Raw genomic sequence first — 13,524 nt, forward strand, 5'->3', positions numbered from 1 at the left:
AGGCAGTGGTCCAATGGACCACTGCCTGCTCTGAAAAAAAACGAAACTAAATGTTTCAGTATTTTTTTCCAAGTGCAGCTCGTTTAACCTTTAAGGAAAACGGGCTGCAGATGGAAAAAACTGCTTTATTAAAAAGCAGTCACGGACATGGTGGTCTGCTGTCTCCAGCAGGCCACCATCCACGTGAGTGCCCATACTCGCAATGGGGTCGCAAACTGCGACCCACCTCATTAATATTAAGGAGGTGGGTCTTTGCGACCCCATTGCGAGTTGCTGAAGGTGTCTGAGACACCTTTCTGCATGGCAAATTGCGACTTGCAATTTGCGAGACGCACGGACTCGCAAATTGCAAGTCGCAATTTGCTTCTTTCCTACATCTGGCCCTAAGCTTCTTCAGTGCTCAGACCACAGCAAAAGCTTCCCTTTCAATTGCGCTCCACTTCTGTTACCAGGAAAGTAACCTCCTACTAATGAAGGCTGCAGGTTGATCTAGGCCCTCTTCTTTTAGCTGTGAGATCCCTGCTCCCTATCCACACTCTCAGGTATCTGTCTGTACCACAAACTCTTTGTGGAAGTCATGAGCCTTGAGCACGGGTGTTGTGCACATGGCCTCCTTCAGGGTGTCAAAAGCGGTCTGGCATGCCTCTGTCCAGTTCACTTGATGGGGCTGCTTCCTGAAATTCAGCTCTGGCAAGAGGGTAACAGAGATGCCATACCCCTTGACGAATCTCCTATAGTACCTGGTGAGACCTAAATAGGCTGTCACCTCTGTCTTGGTCTTGGGGTGCCCAAGCCAGAATGGTGTCAATCTTGGCTTGTAGGGGTGCCCCCCTACCTGGTGTCCAAAGTACACCACCAACCCTAGCCCTACCTACCGCTTACTGGTCTTGATAGTGAGGCCTGCACCATGCCGCATCATCTCCTCTGCAACCATAAGGAACTGACGCCTTATCTCCCCTGCCTGGCAGTAAGGAACTGATGCCTCACCTCCCCCCTCAGTAGTAGTAAGGAACTGATGCAGTACCAGCTCCAGCGACGCGCCACCTTTCCGACTCCAAGAAAAGTTTTTGTTTCATCATTTTACAAATGTACTTACCTAGGGACCGTGTGACTCCATGACAGGCTTGCACTCCCTCTGGAGTGGAGTCAGACTGTTCAGAACAACTACAGCAAGACATTGTGAAAGCCCCAGTTGGAACTATTGTGTTTCTAAGTGCTTTACTGAGAATTAATATTTAAAAATGGGTATCTTTGCTTGTTTATGTTGGATTTTTGTTGTTGTGGTCTTGTTTTACTCAGATACATATTGGCTATTATTCTAAACTGGTGTGGAGTACTTTTGTGGTGTTACTGTGTGTGTGTGCGCGTGTGTGTGTGTATGTACAAATACTTGACACATTTGGGGTGAGCAGGGATTTTCTTAGCTATGTGACTCCCTTACACTGACTAGAGCGAGGGTCCTTACTTGGACAGGGTGCAAACCACTGCCAACAAGAGACCCAATTTCTAACAGCCATCTAACCCATACTTCATGATAATCACATTATTTGAGGCTTTTCCTACTTCTCTAGTTACTTGCGTTCTACCCAATTTGAGGACTATGTTTTACTGCAGGAAACCCCTACCTGCAGGAAACCACACAAAACAATAATATTATGAAAAAGGGCAAAAATGAAGTGCACAGACTGCATGACCACCGGGTGGGCCAGGAGAACCAGTCTGTGAACCACTCCTGTTCAGGGCCACCTCCCTACTCACATATGTTTCTTTGTAAATGGTGCAATGCTTGGATGGGAAGAATCAGAGTCAGGTTGTCCATGTCATTGCCTGGTATAAACATGCAACTGGAGGCACCAATCTTGGCACACACCCCTCCCCTCTCTCCATTGCAGTCATTAAGTCCAACACAGATCGATGTTGCATCACCATGAGACAGATAGCTCTCAGTTCTTCCTTGATTGAATTAAAGTTGAGCTCAGTGCTGTTGATTATTTTTCCTACCTTGTTATTTTTAACCAGCGTGTTTTCACTTTTGTCTGCACAGTGAAGAAGGTGTGGATATTTCAGCGTCAGAGAACAGTCTGAATTCTTCTGGAATGTCCTTGTACTGAGCCCAGCCAAAATAATCAGCAGTTCTTTTTTCTTGAGCCTGATGCAACAGAGTTATCTCCTTCTTCAGCGGCTATATGTACAACTCTGACAGATATTCTCCAGGAATGACTAGGGTCAGGGTGTGTATGGTGATGAGGGTGCAGAACGTACGCCATCCAGGGAGGAGCTGAGTGTAGGCAAATGTGCTGCTTTGGCATTAAGTGTCCATCAGCGTGGAGGTGCCCCATTGCTTCTCTGGAATGTGCAGGATTGTGCCACTTTCATTTGTTTTCAGTGGAATTGTTCCTTTACCTCTGAAACACAAGGAATGCAGCGTGAGTTTACATACAATTAGGGGTTACCCCTTCCCTTCTATCCACATATATCTATCAACCTCAGTGTTCCAGATTTACTGGCATTAGGTATCTATGCTGTTATTCATCCCTCCCCTACGAGACTCAGTTATTTTGGTATCATAGAAGTGGATGGCCCTACACTGGAACTACACATCTGGGATCCATTTGTTATTTAATTTGAGAGGACAGTCCCAGATACACCAAGAGCCACATTGGGACCAGAGAAGAAAGCAGGAGCAGATGTGTTTGTGCATTTGTGATTTTGCTACCTCCAAGAATCTCTTTTCTAGAAAGCCTCAGGGCCATCTAGTATCCTCCCTTATTGTGCCCTTCCTGCACATCTTATTCAGCTCTGTTTCTATATTGCTAGACTCCATGAAAAAGTACTGTGCTGTGTGATTGGTCTCATATTGGGACAGATTCACTAATACTCTATTGGGTTCTACTCTGTTGGGTTGTATCTTGCCCTAATTCCTCATAGGTATAGTCGGAGAAGACTTTTTGCTTTTTCAGGGGCTACCCCTTGGGACAAGTAAAGCCTGTCTGTGCCTGCTACATACTGTATAAGCAAACAGAAGTAACATGACCCCGCTGACGTCTTGGAATCCACAGTGGTCATGTGCTGATACCATGTGTTGTGTAAGAGGGCGCTGTGAAGTGTGTGTGGAATGCTAGAGTTGAGTACAGAGTAATTGTAGGTGACATGGGACAGGTCGGTACGTAACCACTCAATAATTTCTGGATGGACTCCATTTGACTAGGCAGTTCTTTGGAAATGAATGGATGCGGCAGCACCCATGGTAAACAGAGGGTGTACAAATGTGCAACAATACATAACTTTGTGAACATTGCAGGTCTTGGGATGAATCCAGGGGAGATGTCTGTAGTCCTTTGGTGTTGGGGGTTTCTTAGTTTTAACAGTTCTTGGAGCAGTTCATGTGGGGTTTGCCGTGGAAGGTTTCAGCCGCACGTCAGAGAGGTGGGCCCACACATCTTTCCCATTCACCTTGAGGGCAGTATGTGTTGCGAGGATCACTCAGTAGGGTCCTTTAAATTTGGGTTGCTTCCATTTCCTTACAAAATTTTAGATAAAGACTTCTTTTATGGGTTAAAGTGTTTGATATGGCAGTTTGGCGATAGCACACTTGGAGTTCTGATGACTGAACTGTTTGTATAAGAACTTAGCTGCTCTGGTTAGTTCAGAGAGATAAACATGCAATTTGTCCCCTAGTGCTTGAGAGAAAGCCTCAGCAATTAATGTTGTCCCTGTTTTTGGGATTGTTGTCCTTATCAGTCTACCAGTTGCAATCTAGTGTGGTGTGAGATGGTGATCGCTGCTAGGCATGTTCCTTAATGCAAACAATGTAAGGGCAGATACTGGAGCTACTTCTTATTAATCATATGCAGATTTTGCTTATTTTATTTTTTAACAGGCAGTTGAGTCTCTCAACGACGCCGTTGGTTTGGGGGTGATACACTGCTGCCAGTTTCTGTGTAATTCCTAGAAGGATGCAGATGTGATCGGACATGGAGTTGACCAAGTGCTTTCTGGTGTCTCACTTGATGATGTCTGGTACTCCCCACCTGGGTATTGCTTCTCTGAAAAGGAATGTTAGTGCTGCCTTTGTGTCACAGTGCATGCAAGGGCTGGCTTCAATCCTCCTACATCCTCCTCCCATTTAAATGCATCATCACTGTTTTGGTAATGTTGGGGATAATCAGACACTCAGAAGTTCCGCTATCATGTTGTCTTTTGCCATGTTTGTTGATAAGTGTAACTGGAGCAACTCTATGTTGACTAACCTCTGCGGCATTACGGGTTTCCCTGTGGCTGTACATTGGTATACGAGGTCATGTATGGTCTACGTGCAGCACCTGTCTACCCATCGCTCCTTTTCATCAGGTGATGCTGTTTCCTGAAACTCCCTGAAGTACAATCTTGCTGTTTCTGTTTAAGGCATGTCCGGTTGGGGTTCTGCCTCAGATGCCTGTTGTAAGGGAAGAACGTGAGCTTCCTTCATTCCAAAATCTGCCTTTTTGCAAATTGGTGAACTGACATATTTTCCCGGGAGATGAATTGCTTGCCCCGGATATGAGCGGCACATTTGACCATGGCCGCGCTTTTTGATAGGGTCAGCAAGTTAATTCTCTTAGGTCTCAGTGTGTGAAGGGCATGCCATCTGATTTCACAAACCCTCACCTTTTCCATATTCCTATGCTAGAGTGCACCGTGGTGGTAACATAGACTGAATCTGAGTAAATGGTTACCGTCTTTCCCAAGCTTTTGGTGAGGGCTTTGATTAATGCTTTTAGCTCTGATGCCTGTGCTGAGAGGTGGGGAAGGAGAGTTAGCTCTGCAGTGACTTGTAGTTTTTCTGAGGATGCATGACTATGAGCCATTACTAACACTGCCCCAGGTGTCTTACCCCAGTCTCTTGATTTATCATGGAGGAACTGGCGATGAATTGTGCCTCACTATCTAGGATGCAATCCTCCTCTGCCTGACTGATCCCCTTATGGGTATATGTTGCGCAGTCCTGGACCTCCTCTCCCCTCTTGAACCTCGTGGTCTAGGAAGGTGGGTGTGTTTACTAGATGGCACCGTACTATTTTTAGTGACGGCCTGGAGAAAATCAGTTCGTAACCAGAAACTCAACGTGCAGAAAGTGTGCTCTTGCACTTTTGTATGACCACAAACACTGTATGTTCTGAATACTGTTTCAGCAGTGCCCTATCACAATGGAGGTGCTTTTGTCAATGGTAAAGGCCTGCTCACATGGAATACGACCCCACATGAGACTATAAGGGTATGTGCCCCAGGGGATACATTTGTGTCAGGGCAGCTGACATGACTTGCCTGTCTCTATGGCTCAATAAGAAGAATTCCTTCTTATAGTCGAGTGTTCCTAACACAGGAGTGTGTTATCTCTGTTTTGAGCTTGCAAAAGTCATCCTGTATCTCAGGCACAGAACGCATCCTGTATCCCAGGCATCCATGCTAGTTCCTCGTGGTCAGCTTTTGCCTTTCTGATGGTCTCAAGTAAGGGGCAACAAGCATGCTGTAGTCAAAGACCCACTGCTGGACATACGTACATAGACCTAAAAACTGTTGCATGACTTTTTTGTTTTCGTGGTGGCATAGCCCTGATAAAATCTGCGTGTTCTAGCATTCCTAGGGTCCCTTCATCTTAGGTGGTACTACTGCCAAGTCTTGCTCCTGCCATGTTCTCAATACCTCCATGGGCAATGGGGTCCCATTCCACAGTTCTACCCTGACCTTAATCGAGTTGACGAAGACAATTTCTGAGGCCCCTGGGCTTTCACTGTATAGCTAGTTATCAGTAACCTCCTGTATATTGAGACCAGATGAGTTTGGACATTAAGGCCCTCATTACAACCCTGGTGGATGGTGCAATGAGGGTGGTAGGACCACAAACAGGCCGGCAGTCATTACCGCCCCATTATGACATTGGCGGTTTGTCATATGCCAAACTGCCAAGTACCACACCGTTTGCCACGGAGGTAACGACTGCCAGGCTGAAGACAACGGTCTCCAGCCGGGCGGCTGTCACTAGTCCGCCGGCAGTATCAGGACCCCGCATACCACCATGGATTTCATCGGGTTTTGAACTGCCACAAAATCCATGGGCGTAGGCACTATGAGTGCCAGGGAATTTGTTCCCTGGCATTGATTGGGGTCTCCCCTCCTACCTCCCCCTCCCCTGAGCCCAACCCAAACACCCACGACCCCCTACCACCCCTCAAAGGTAGTAGGACCCCCTCTCCACCCCCCCGACCCCCATAGACCCCCAAACATACCCACACACCCTCCTTCACGCACGTTCACACACATAAACACCGAACATACATGCACACATACATACACATAACATTTCCCCTACACACATTACACCCCCGCATATATACACGCACTCACACACCCCCTCTACACACGCACACACCCATGCACATACACACCACACAACACCCCTCACCCCCTCCCCTAACGGATGATCACCTTACCTGTTTCAGTGATATTTCGGGAGGGAATGGGATCCATGGGGGCTGCTCCACCGCCAGCACCCCGTCACCAGAACACCACCATGCAAAATACTGAGACATAATTCGGTGGGCGGTGTTCTGATGACATGGCGGTGATGGTGGAGCAGCCTCCACTACACCGCCGACCGCAAGTATGGCTGCTGGCGGCTCTCTGTCCAAAAAAGGTCAGAGGGTCGCCAGCAGTCATGATATCGTTAGCGGAAGACCACCAACACTGGCGGTCTTCGGCCCGGCAGAACCTCAGCGGTCCTTGAAAAAGACTGCTGAGGTTGCAATGAGGGCCATGTCTTCCTAGCAGATTAGTCAGGGATGAGGTATGATATAGTAGCTGTCCCTTCATGGAGGTGTCTTCCATGTCTATCTCCAGGGGTTAATGTGAATGGAACCCTCTGTCAAGCACTAACCTGTTCGTCCCACGGAAACATAATGTAGACCAAGTTACTTGATCCCAATTCCACCTAAACATTGCATTCCTCCCACTTTAATACACATGATCGGCACCAAAGCATCCCAGGGGAAAGGAGATAGATGAGAGTAAGAGAGAGACACTGGAGACACTGGATCTGCAGGGCCAGATCCAGATGCCTAGTGAAGTTTCTTGAAGAGTTGATCTTTCCTATGATAAATTACACATCAGTTAAATAACTAATATCTCATATGCTGTGTATACACTACTGTTAAACTATGATGTGCAAACTAGATGTACCTGTTGGGGTCCCCTTTCCCAGTTTTGATGGCTCTCCTTCTCCATAGGAATTTTCGGAAACAATGTGGATTACCTGTAATTAAATCAGAGCCTTGAACCTCCTACACTGTCCACAACTACTCCTCTGTGATCCCACATTAGACCCACTGCACCTCAATTAAGCCTACCTAGGTGTTCAGTGGATATTGCGGGCTTCACCTTGATGAGATTTCCCAAGATGCTGACTCACTCGACTCATAGACATTTACATAGGCAACAATAATAACAATAGATTCTCGGGGAATTAGATTCTTCAGATGTTCATGGTTAATCATAGTACTGTTCTAGTATTGCAAGGAACGCAATTCAGTGTTTTGATCATATTGAAAACATAGGGTTAGTATCAAGATTACAGTTCAAGTTGTATCACTATGAAAACATAGGCTTAAACAATAACGTTTAACTTCAGGAGCTACAAGCTTTATCACTGTTACATCACAGCGTAAGTTTGAGCATGGCAAAGTTAAGCTTCAACTTTGTTTAAGCGCCAAACACAGAATGCTCTGTATCACCAGCAACAGTTTGGAATAATGCTAATGCCACCTTGAACACAGCGATAATAAACATATTCATAGTACATTGTATTGCTAACAATTACAGTAATACCTTATTGAACTCAGCGATAATAAACACATTCATAGTACATCGTTTTCATAATATTTGTTCAATAGAAACTCCTTTCTGTGAAGTAATGCAAGCAACTACAATTAGCAGCGAACATGCCAGTGACTTTAAAAACAGAATATGTGCCTTTTTAGACACATTTCATCTTGGAACATTTGATTATCAAGTTTCAAGTCAGCAAGTATTAAGTTTTAACAAATAAATGTCCTTAAATTGCGAGCAGTGTGTTATCGCCTTTGTATGGGTTAATTCCCTCGGTCTCTCCTTCTCCCAGAATCGGACACCAAGATACTCAACAGAACAGAATGAGAAGATCAAAACTGGAGGAGCAGAGACTCCGTCTCTGCTGCCGGTGACCTTTACAGGAATCAATTCACTCAAGCCAGGTGTGGTTTAAATACCTGCTGCATCTGGCCACACCCAGGCTGTCATAGGGATGTTAGAGGCGTGGGCAACAAGTGTTCCCAAAGAAGCATTGGTCTCTCACAAAAATTTGTTCCAACAAGCATTGGTCTCAGCAACCAAGCATTGGTCTCTGTAAACAAGCATTGGTCTTTGGAAACAAGCACTGGTCCCTTCAAAGGCAATTTATCAACTGAGAAGTTTTTTACTGGGACATATCAAGGTTTGCAAGCCCAACACTCTCATGTCTGTGCCCAAAACCCCTGCATGTCCATGGAGTCTTTGGGTAAAGGTGCAATCCCTTCCTTTTAACATGAGTTTGTTGTCCCTGTGTCAATAACAAAGGTGTGGGGTGTGTTATTTATCATCACTGTCAGGGTGGGTTCCTTCTCTGAATTAGTTCCCCTCCTTAGTCCAGTCTGCTAGTGAGATGCATAACAGCAATGCAAAGATTTCTCCTTCATCTTTCACTACTATCTTCTTTGGGGTCAGCCTGCAGTTGTTATGTGCACAGGCCCGGCAGTGCCCAATCTTGTCATTGGGTTCCAGAGGATTGGAACCCCTTTCCTCATCCCTACTAGTTGTATCCCTGTCCAAAACTGCTATGAACCTCCCTGTCACTCGAGTGTTTTCACCGAAACCAGTGGGAGTGCATGTTATCCGTGCTGCTGAGGTTTGATGGACTGAACGCGTCGGACAGGGAGTCAAACATGGGAAGCTCTAGCACTGGACTTGGGTGGTGCTAGGATTGCCTGGGCCTGCTGGCCTGTTAGTCTATCATGCCTGGACCTAACAGTGTGTTGTTCAGTAGGAAACCCTCTGGTTCCCTTGACCAGCGAATTGGTATAACCTTTTGTGGGGATAGAAGGCATCGGGGTGAGCACCTCCATTCCTGCATATGGAGGGGGGGTGCAGATTCCTTGCTTGCTGATTGTAGGATAGGATTACTATTCTGTGCCTCCTTGAAGATGGTCCATAGCTCATTTAGGGCCAGATGCTGGAAACACTTTGCGAGTCGCAAACAGCAAAATCTGCCGTTTGCGACTCGCAAATGCGTGTTTCCAATGCAGAAATGTATTTTGCGAGTCGGGACCGACTCGCAAAATGCATTTCAGAATCACAAATAGGAAGGGGTGTTCCCTTCCTATTTGCGATTCGTAGGGGTATGCAATAACATTTGCGACCGCATATGCGGTCGCAAATGGTGTCGCAGTTACCATCCACTTGAAGTGGATGGTAACCCACTCGCAAATTGGAAGGGGTCCCCATGGGACCCCTTCCCCTTTGTGAATGGACCCAAAACTATTTTTTCAGGGCAGGTAGTGGTCCAACGGACCACTACCTGCCCTGAAAAAATACCGAAACTAAAGGTTTTTTTTTTTTTTTTTTTTAATGCAGCTCGTTTTCCTTTAAGGAAAACGGGCTACACTTAAAAAAAAAAAAAAATGCTTTATTTAAAAGCAGTCACGAACATGGAGGTCTGCTGACTACAGCAGGCCTCCATGTTTGCGAGTGCCTATAGTCGGTATGGGGCCGCAATTTGCGACACACCTCATTAATATTAATGAGGTGGGTCTCTGCGACCACATACCAACTCGCAGACGGTGTCTGAGACACCGTTCTGCATTGCAAATTGCGACTTGCAATTTGCGAGTCGGAAGGACTCGCAAATTGCAAGTCGCAATTTGCAATTTTCCTACATCTGGCCCCAAGTGTTTCTCTTCTGTCCTTCTTTTGCCCTGTGTATTTGGTCTGTACATGTGTGTTCATGTGTTTGATTGTGCTAGTGGCAAAGGTTCCCTCTTTTGGCCAGGGAAATGTGTATGCCTTAGTGCGTGTGTGTAATTGGTGGCAAAACTTGTTACGTTTTTTTGCCTGCATGGGGAACCTGCTTTTTGTGTGCTTTAGTGATGATTTCAAGACGTTTGGGTAGTTATTTAGGTGACTGACACACTTCTAGCTTTTATGATTTTGGGGAATCTTACGTTTTACTCTGATAGCAGGGAAATATATACAAAGGGATTACTAGTTCTAATTACTTTACTATGAGCTCAGCGTTGTTAAAGATGCAGCAACATGAACATTTCACAAACACAAATAACAATGCATATGAAGAGTCACAACCTCGAAGAAAGTGCAATGATTAATTCAAACTTACGAAATGTGACATCAAATAGCAAACTTCACTTTGGCATTAAATAGAGATTGTGAGAAACAGCATCACCTTCATATCGCATTAAGTCATCTACAAACACAATGCTCAAGACAATATACAGTTGGATTAATTTACCAGACTAGGGGCCCCATGTACGACTCAATTATCTGGTTGTAATAGGTGAATTTTGCCTTTTGCGACAGCTTAATGGGCTTTCCAAATGTACAATCCCTATTTTGTGAGCCAGCATGCAAATACTGACTCGCAAAATAGGATTGCGTCTCGCAATTAGGAAGGGGTGTGCCAAGGGCATCCCTCTCAAATTGCGAGTCGCAGGGGGATGATTGTGACTGCAATTGTGGCCCAAAACAATCACAGTTACCACCAACTTCAAACAGATGGTAACCCATTCGCTGATGAGAAGGGGTCCCTCACTCTACGCACCAGACTCCACGACATAGGAATCCATGGAAGAGCCCTGGCCTGGATCCCCTCCCTCCTCTCTGGGAAGACTCAGAAGGACGGGCTCTTACCTACACATCCAGACCCACAGGAGTCAACTGCGGAGGCCCCAAGGATCCTCACCGAGTCCCACACTGTTCAACGTATACATGGCCCCTCTCGCAGCCATCATCAGAAGCCATGGTATGAACATTTTGTCATATGCCGATGACACACAACTCATCGTATCCCTCCCTGAAGACCTGGACACGGCCAAAAGGAACTTCCACTCAGGAATGGAAGATGTCGCCACCTGGATTAGAGAAAGCTGCCTGAAGCTCAACTCCAGCAAAACTGAGCTCATCATCTTTGGAAACGCACCTCAGCTTGGGATGACTCCTGGTGGCTCACATCCCTCAGTGCCCCCACTGCACCGACAGAGCACATCCTCAACCTAGGCATCATCCTCGACTCCTCCCTATCCATGACCCACCAGGCAAACTCAGTTGCCTCCTCCTGGTGGCACACAATCTGCAAACTTCGGAAGATCTTCAGATAGATCCCAGCAGACTGTTGCAGGACAGTCCCCCATGCCTTAGTCACGAGAAAGCTCAACTACGGCAACGCCCTCTACGCCAGCACCTCGACTAGAAACATAATAAAACAACAACTCATCCAGAACGCCGCCGGCAGACTCATCCTGGACCTATACACTGAGAACACATATCCAAACACCTGAGGGCCCTCCACTGGCTCCTGGTCGAGAGATGAATCACTTTCAAGCTACTGACCCACATGTCCAAGACCATTCACAATGCAGGACCAGCCTACCTGAACTACCATGTCTCCTTCCACACCCCCACCTGATCCCTCAGCTCTACCCAAATGGCCCTGGCCACCATCCCTCGCATTCGTAAAACCACCATTGGCGGATGATCCTTTACCTACGTTGCACCAAATACCTGGAACAACATTCCCCTGCACCTCAGACAAAGCCCATCGCTCACCATCTTCTGGAAGAACCTCAAGATGTGGCTCTTTGGATGAGGCCCCTCCCCTCTCCCCCAGTGCATTGAGACCCTGACCGGTGAGTAGCCGCTCTTTACAAAAACTGATTGATTAATTGATTGTCTGCTAACCTTCCTTGTTGTGCAAATGTGAATACATCCAGGCGGGGTCCCTTTCCTTCAGCTGCAGTTAGGTCCAAGGTACCAATCAGCTCCTATCTGGCTGGCCAAAATGTTGCTTGAATTTGAATTTACCTTAAAAAAACAAAAGACGAGGCATTTGGCATAGTAGCAACAGTTTAATTCCTTAAACTTCATGGTCGTGAGAATAGTTACAGAAACTGGGTCTGAGGACTGTCTCAAAATACAATTGATCTGAACAGGGTGCACCAGCACCCTCGCAATGTTCACTGTCTGCAGACAGTGAACATTGCGATGGGGCTGAGCAGGGGGGCCCTGCACTGCCCATGCCAAGGGCATGTGCCAAGGGCATGGGCAGTGCAGGGGCCCACTTGTGGCCCCCTGCACCTGTTCACTAGCCTTTCCATGGTGGTGTTACTTTTCTCTGGGGTCCATAAAAGAATTACAGCATTTCTTTTTATGTGAAGAATGTAAACAGTTGTCTTGGAGTCATAAATAAGGTCCCTGATATGTAGGTGGGCCTCGACCTTGTGTGGACTCAATGAGGGCCAGTGGGTAACATGTCCAGATGTCCAGCCTGAGGGGTGCATGATCCCAGCATGTTACTGTACTGCGTGTGCTGTGGTCTGATTGGCTGAGTGTTCCTAACTTCATGTGGCATCTTACTTCATGGTGTTTTGAGAATGTGTGCACCGCTCCGGCCATATGTGCTTTATTGGGGCCAGTTTTCTGGGACCATTGAGGTGTTGCTGCACCTATCTGTGGGACTGATATGAGTTTCCTGTTTGCATGTTTGTCTGCCAGCTAAGTGCTGCCCCACATGTGACCTGTCAATCATTAACCTCAGGCCTAGGTCTCAGAGCTTGCATGACCCTGTATTTCTGTGTTTGGATTGACAGAGAGTTCATGACGTGTGAATTCGGTAATAGTTATGCAATTTCGTTTTTTTATGTGAATGTATCATGGTGCACATCAACATCGAATTTTCCAATACTAGCACATTAAACAACAAAACACATTAAACAATTGTTTTTTTTACAACATTGACAAAAGGACCTTACAGCCAATAGCAGGCAGCTGATGAAGAGTAGCAGTAAAGTCACCTTTACCCCATAAAACTCTGTAAAAAAAATATTCATCCACCTGTGCTCCTTCCTGGAACGTTTAAGGGTGATTCATCAAGCAGGGCCGACCCCTTTCCATGCACTGGTAAATACCTCAGATGGTACATCACTTATTATATGTTCTATGAACTCATTGACAACAGTGTTGGGTGCTTTTTTGAACCTCTCCTGTTGAACTGCTTCCTTGAATCCAGAGCATCCTGACAGCTACTGTCCCGGATAGCATGGGGTGTACTTGAAGATCAGCAAGCAGGTTCACGATCAAAGAAGATGTCTTACTGTAAAAGAGAGATTTCTATTGTAACAACTTGGAAAGGAGGCTGTGCAATTACTTACCCAGAAGTCAAGTCTCATAAGCTTTTCTTTACGACACTGA

Source organism: Pleurodeles waltl, chromosome 5, assembly GCF_031143425.1.
Source record: "Pleurodeles waltl isolate 20211129_DDA chromosome 5, aPleWal1.hap1.20221129, whole genome shotgun sequence".
NCBI classification, from domain to species: Eukaryota; Metazoa; Chordata; class Amphibia; order Caudata; family Salamandridae; genus Pleurodeles; species Pleurodeles waltl.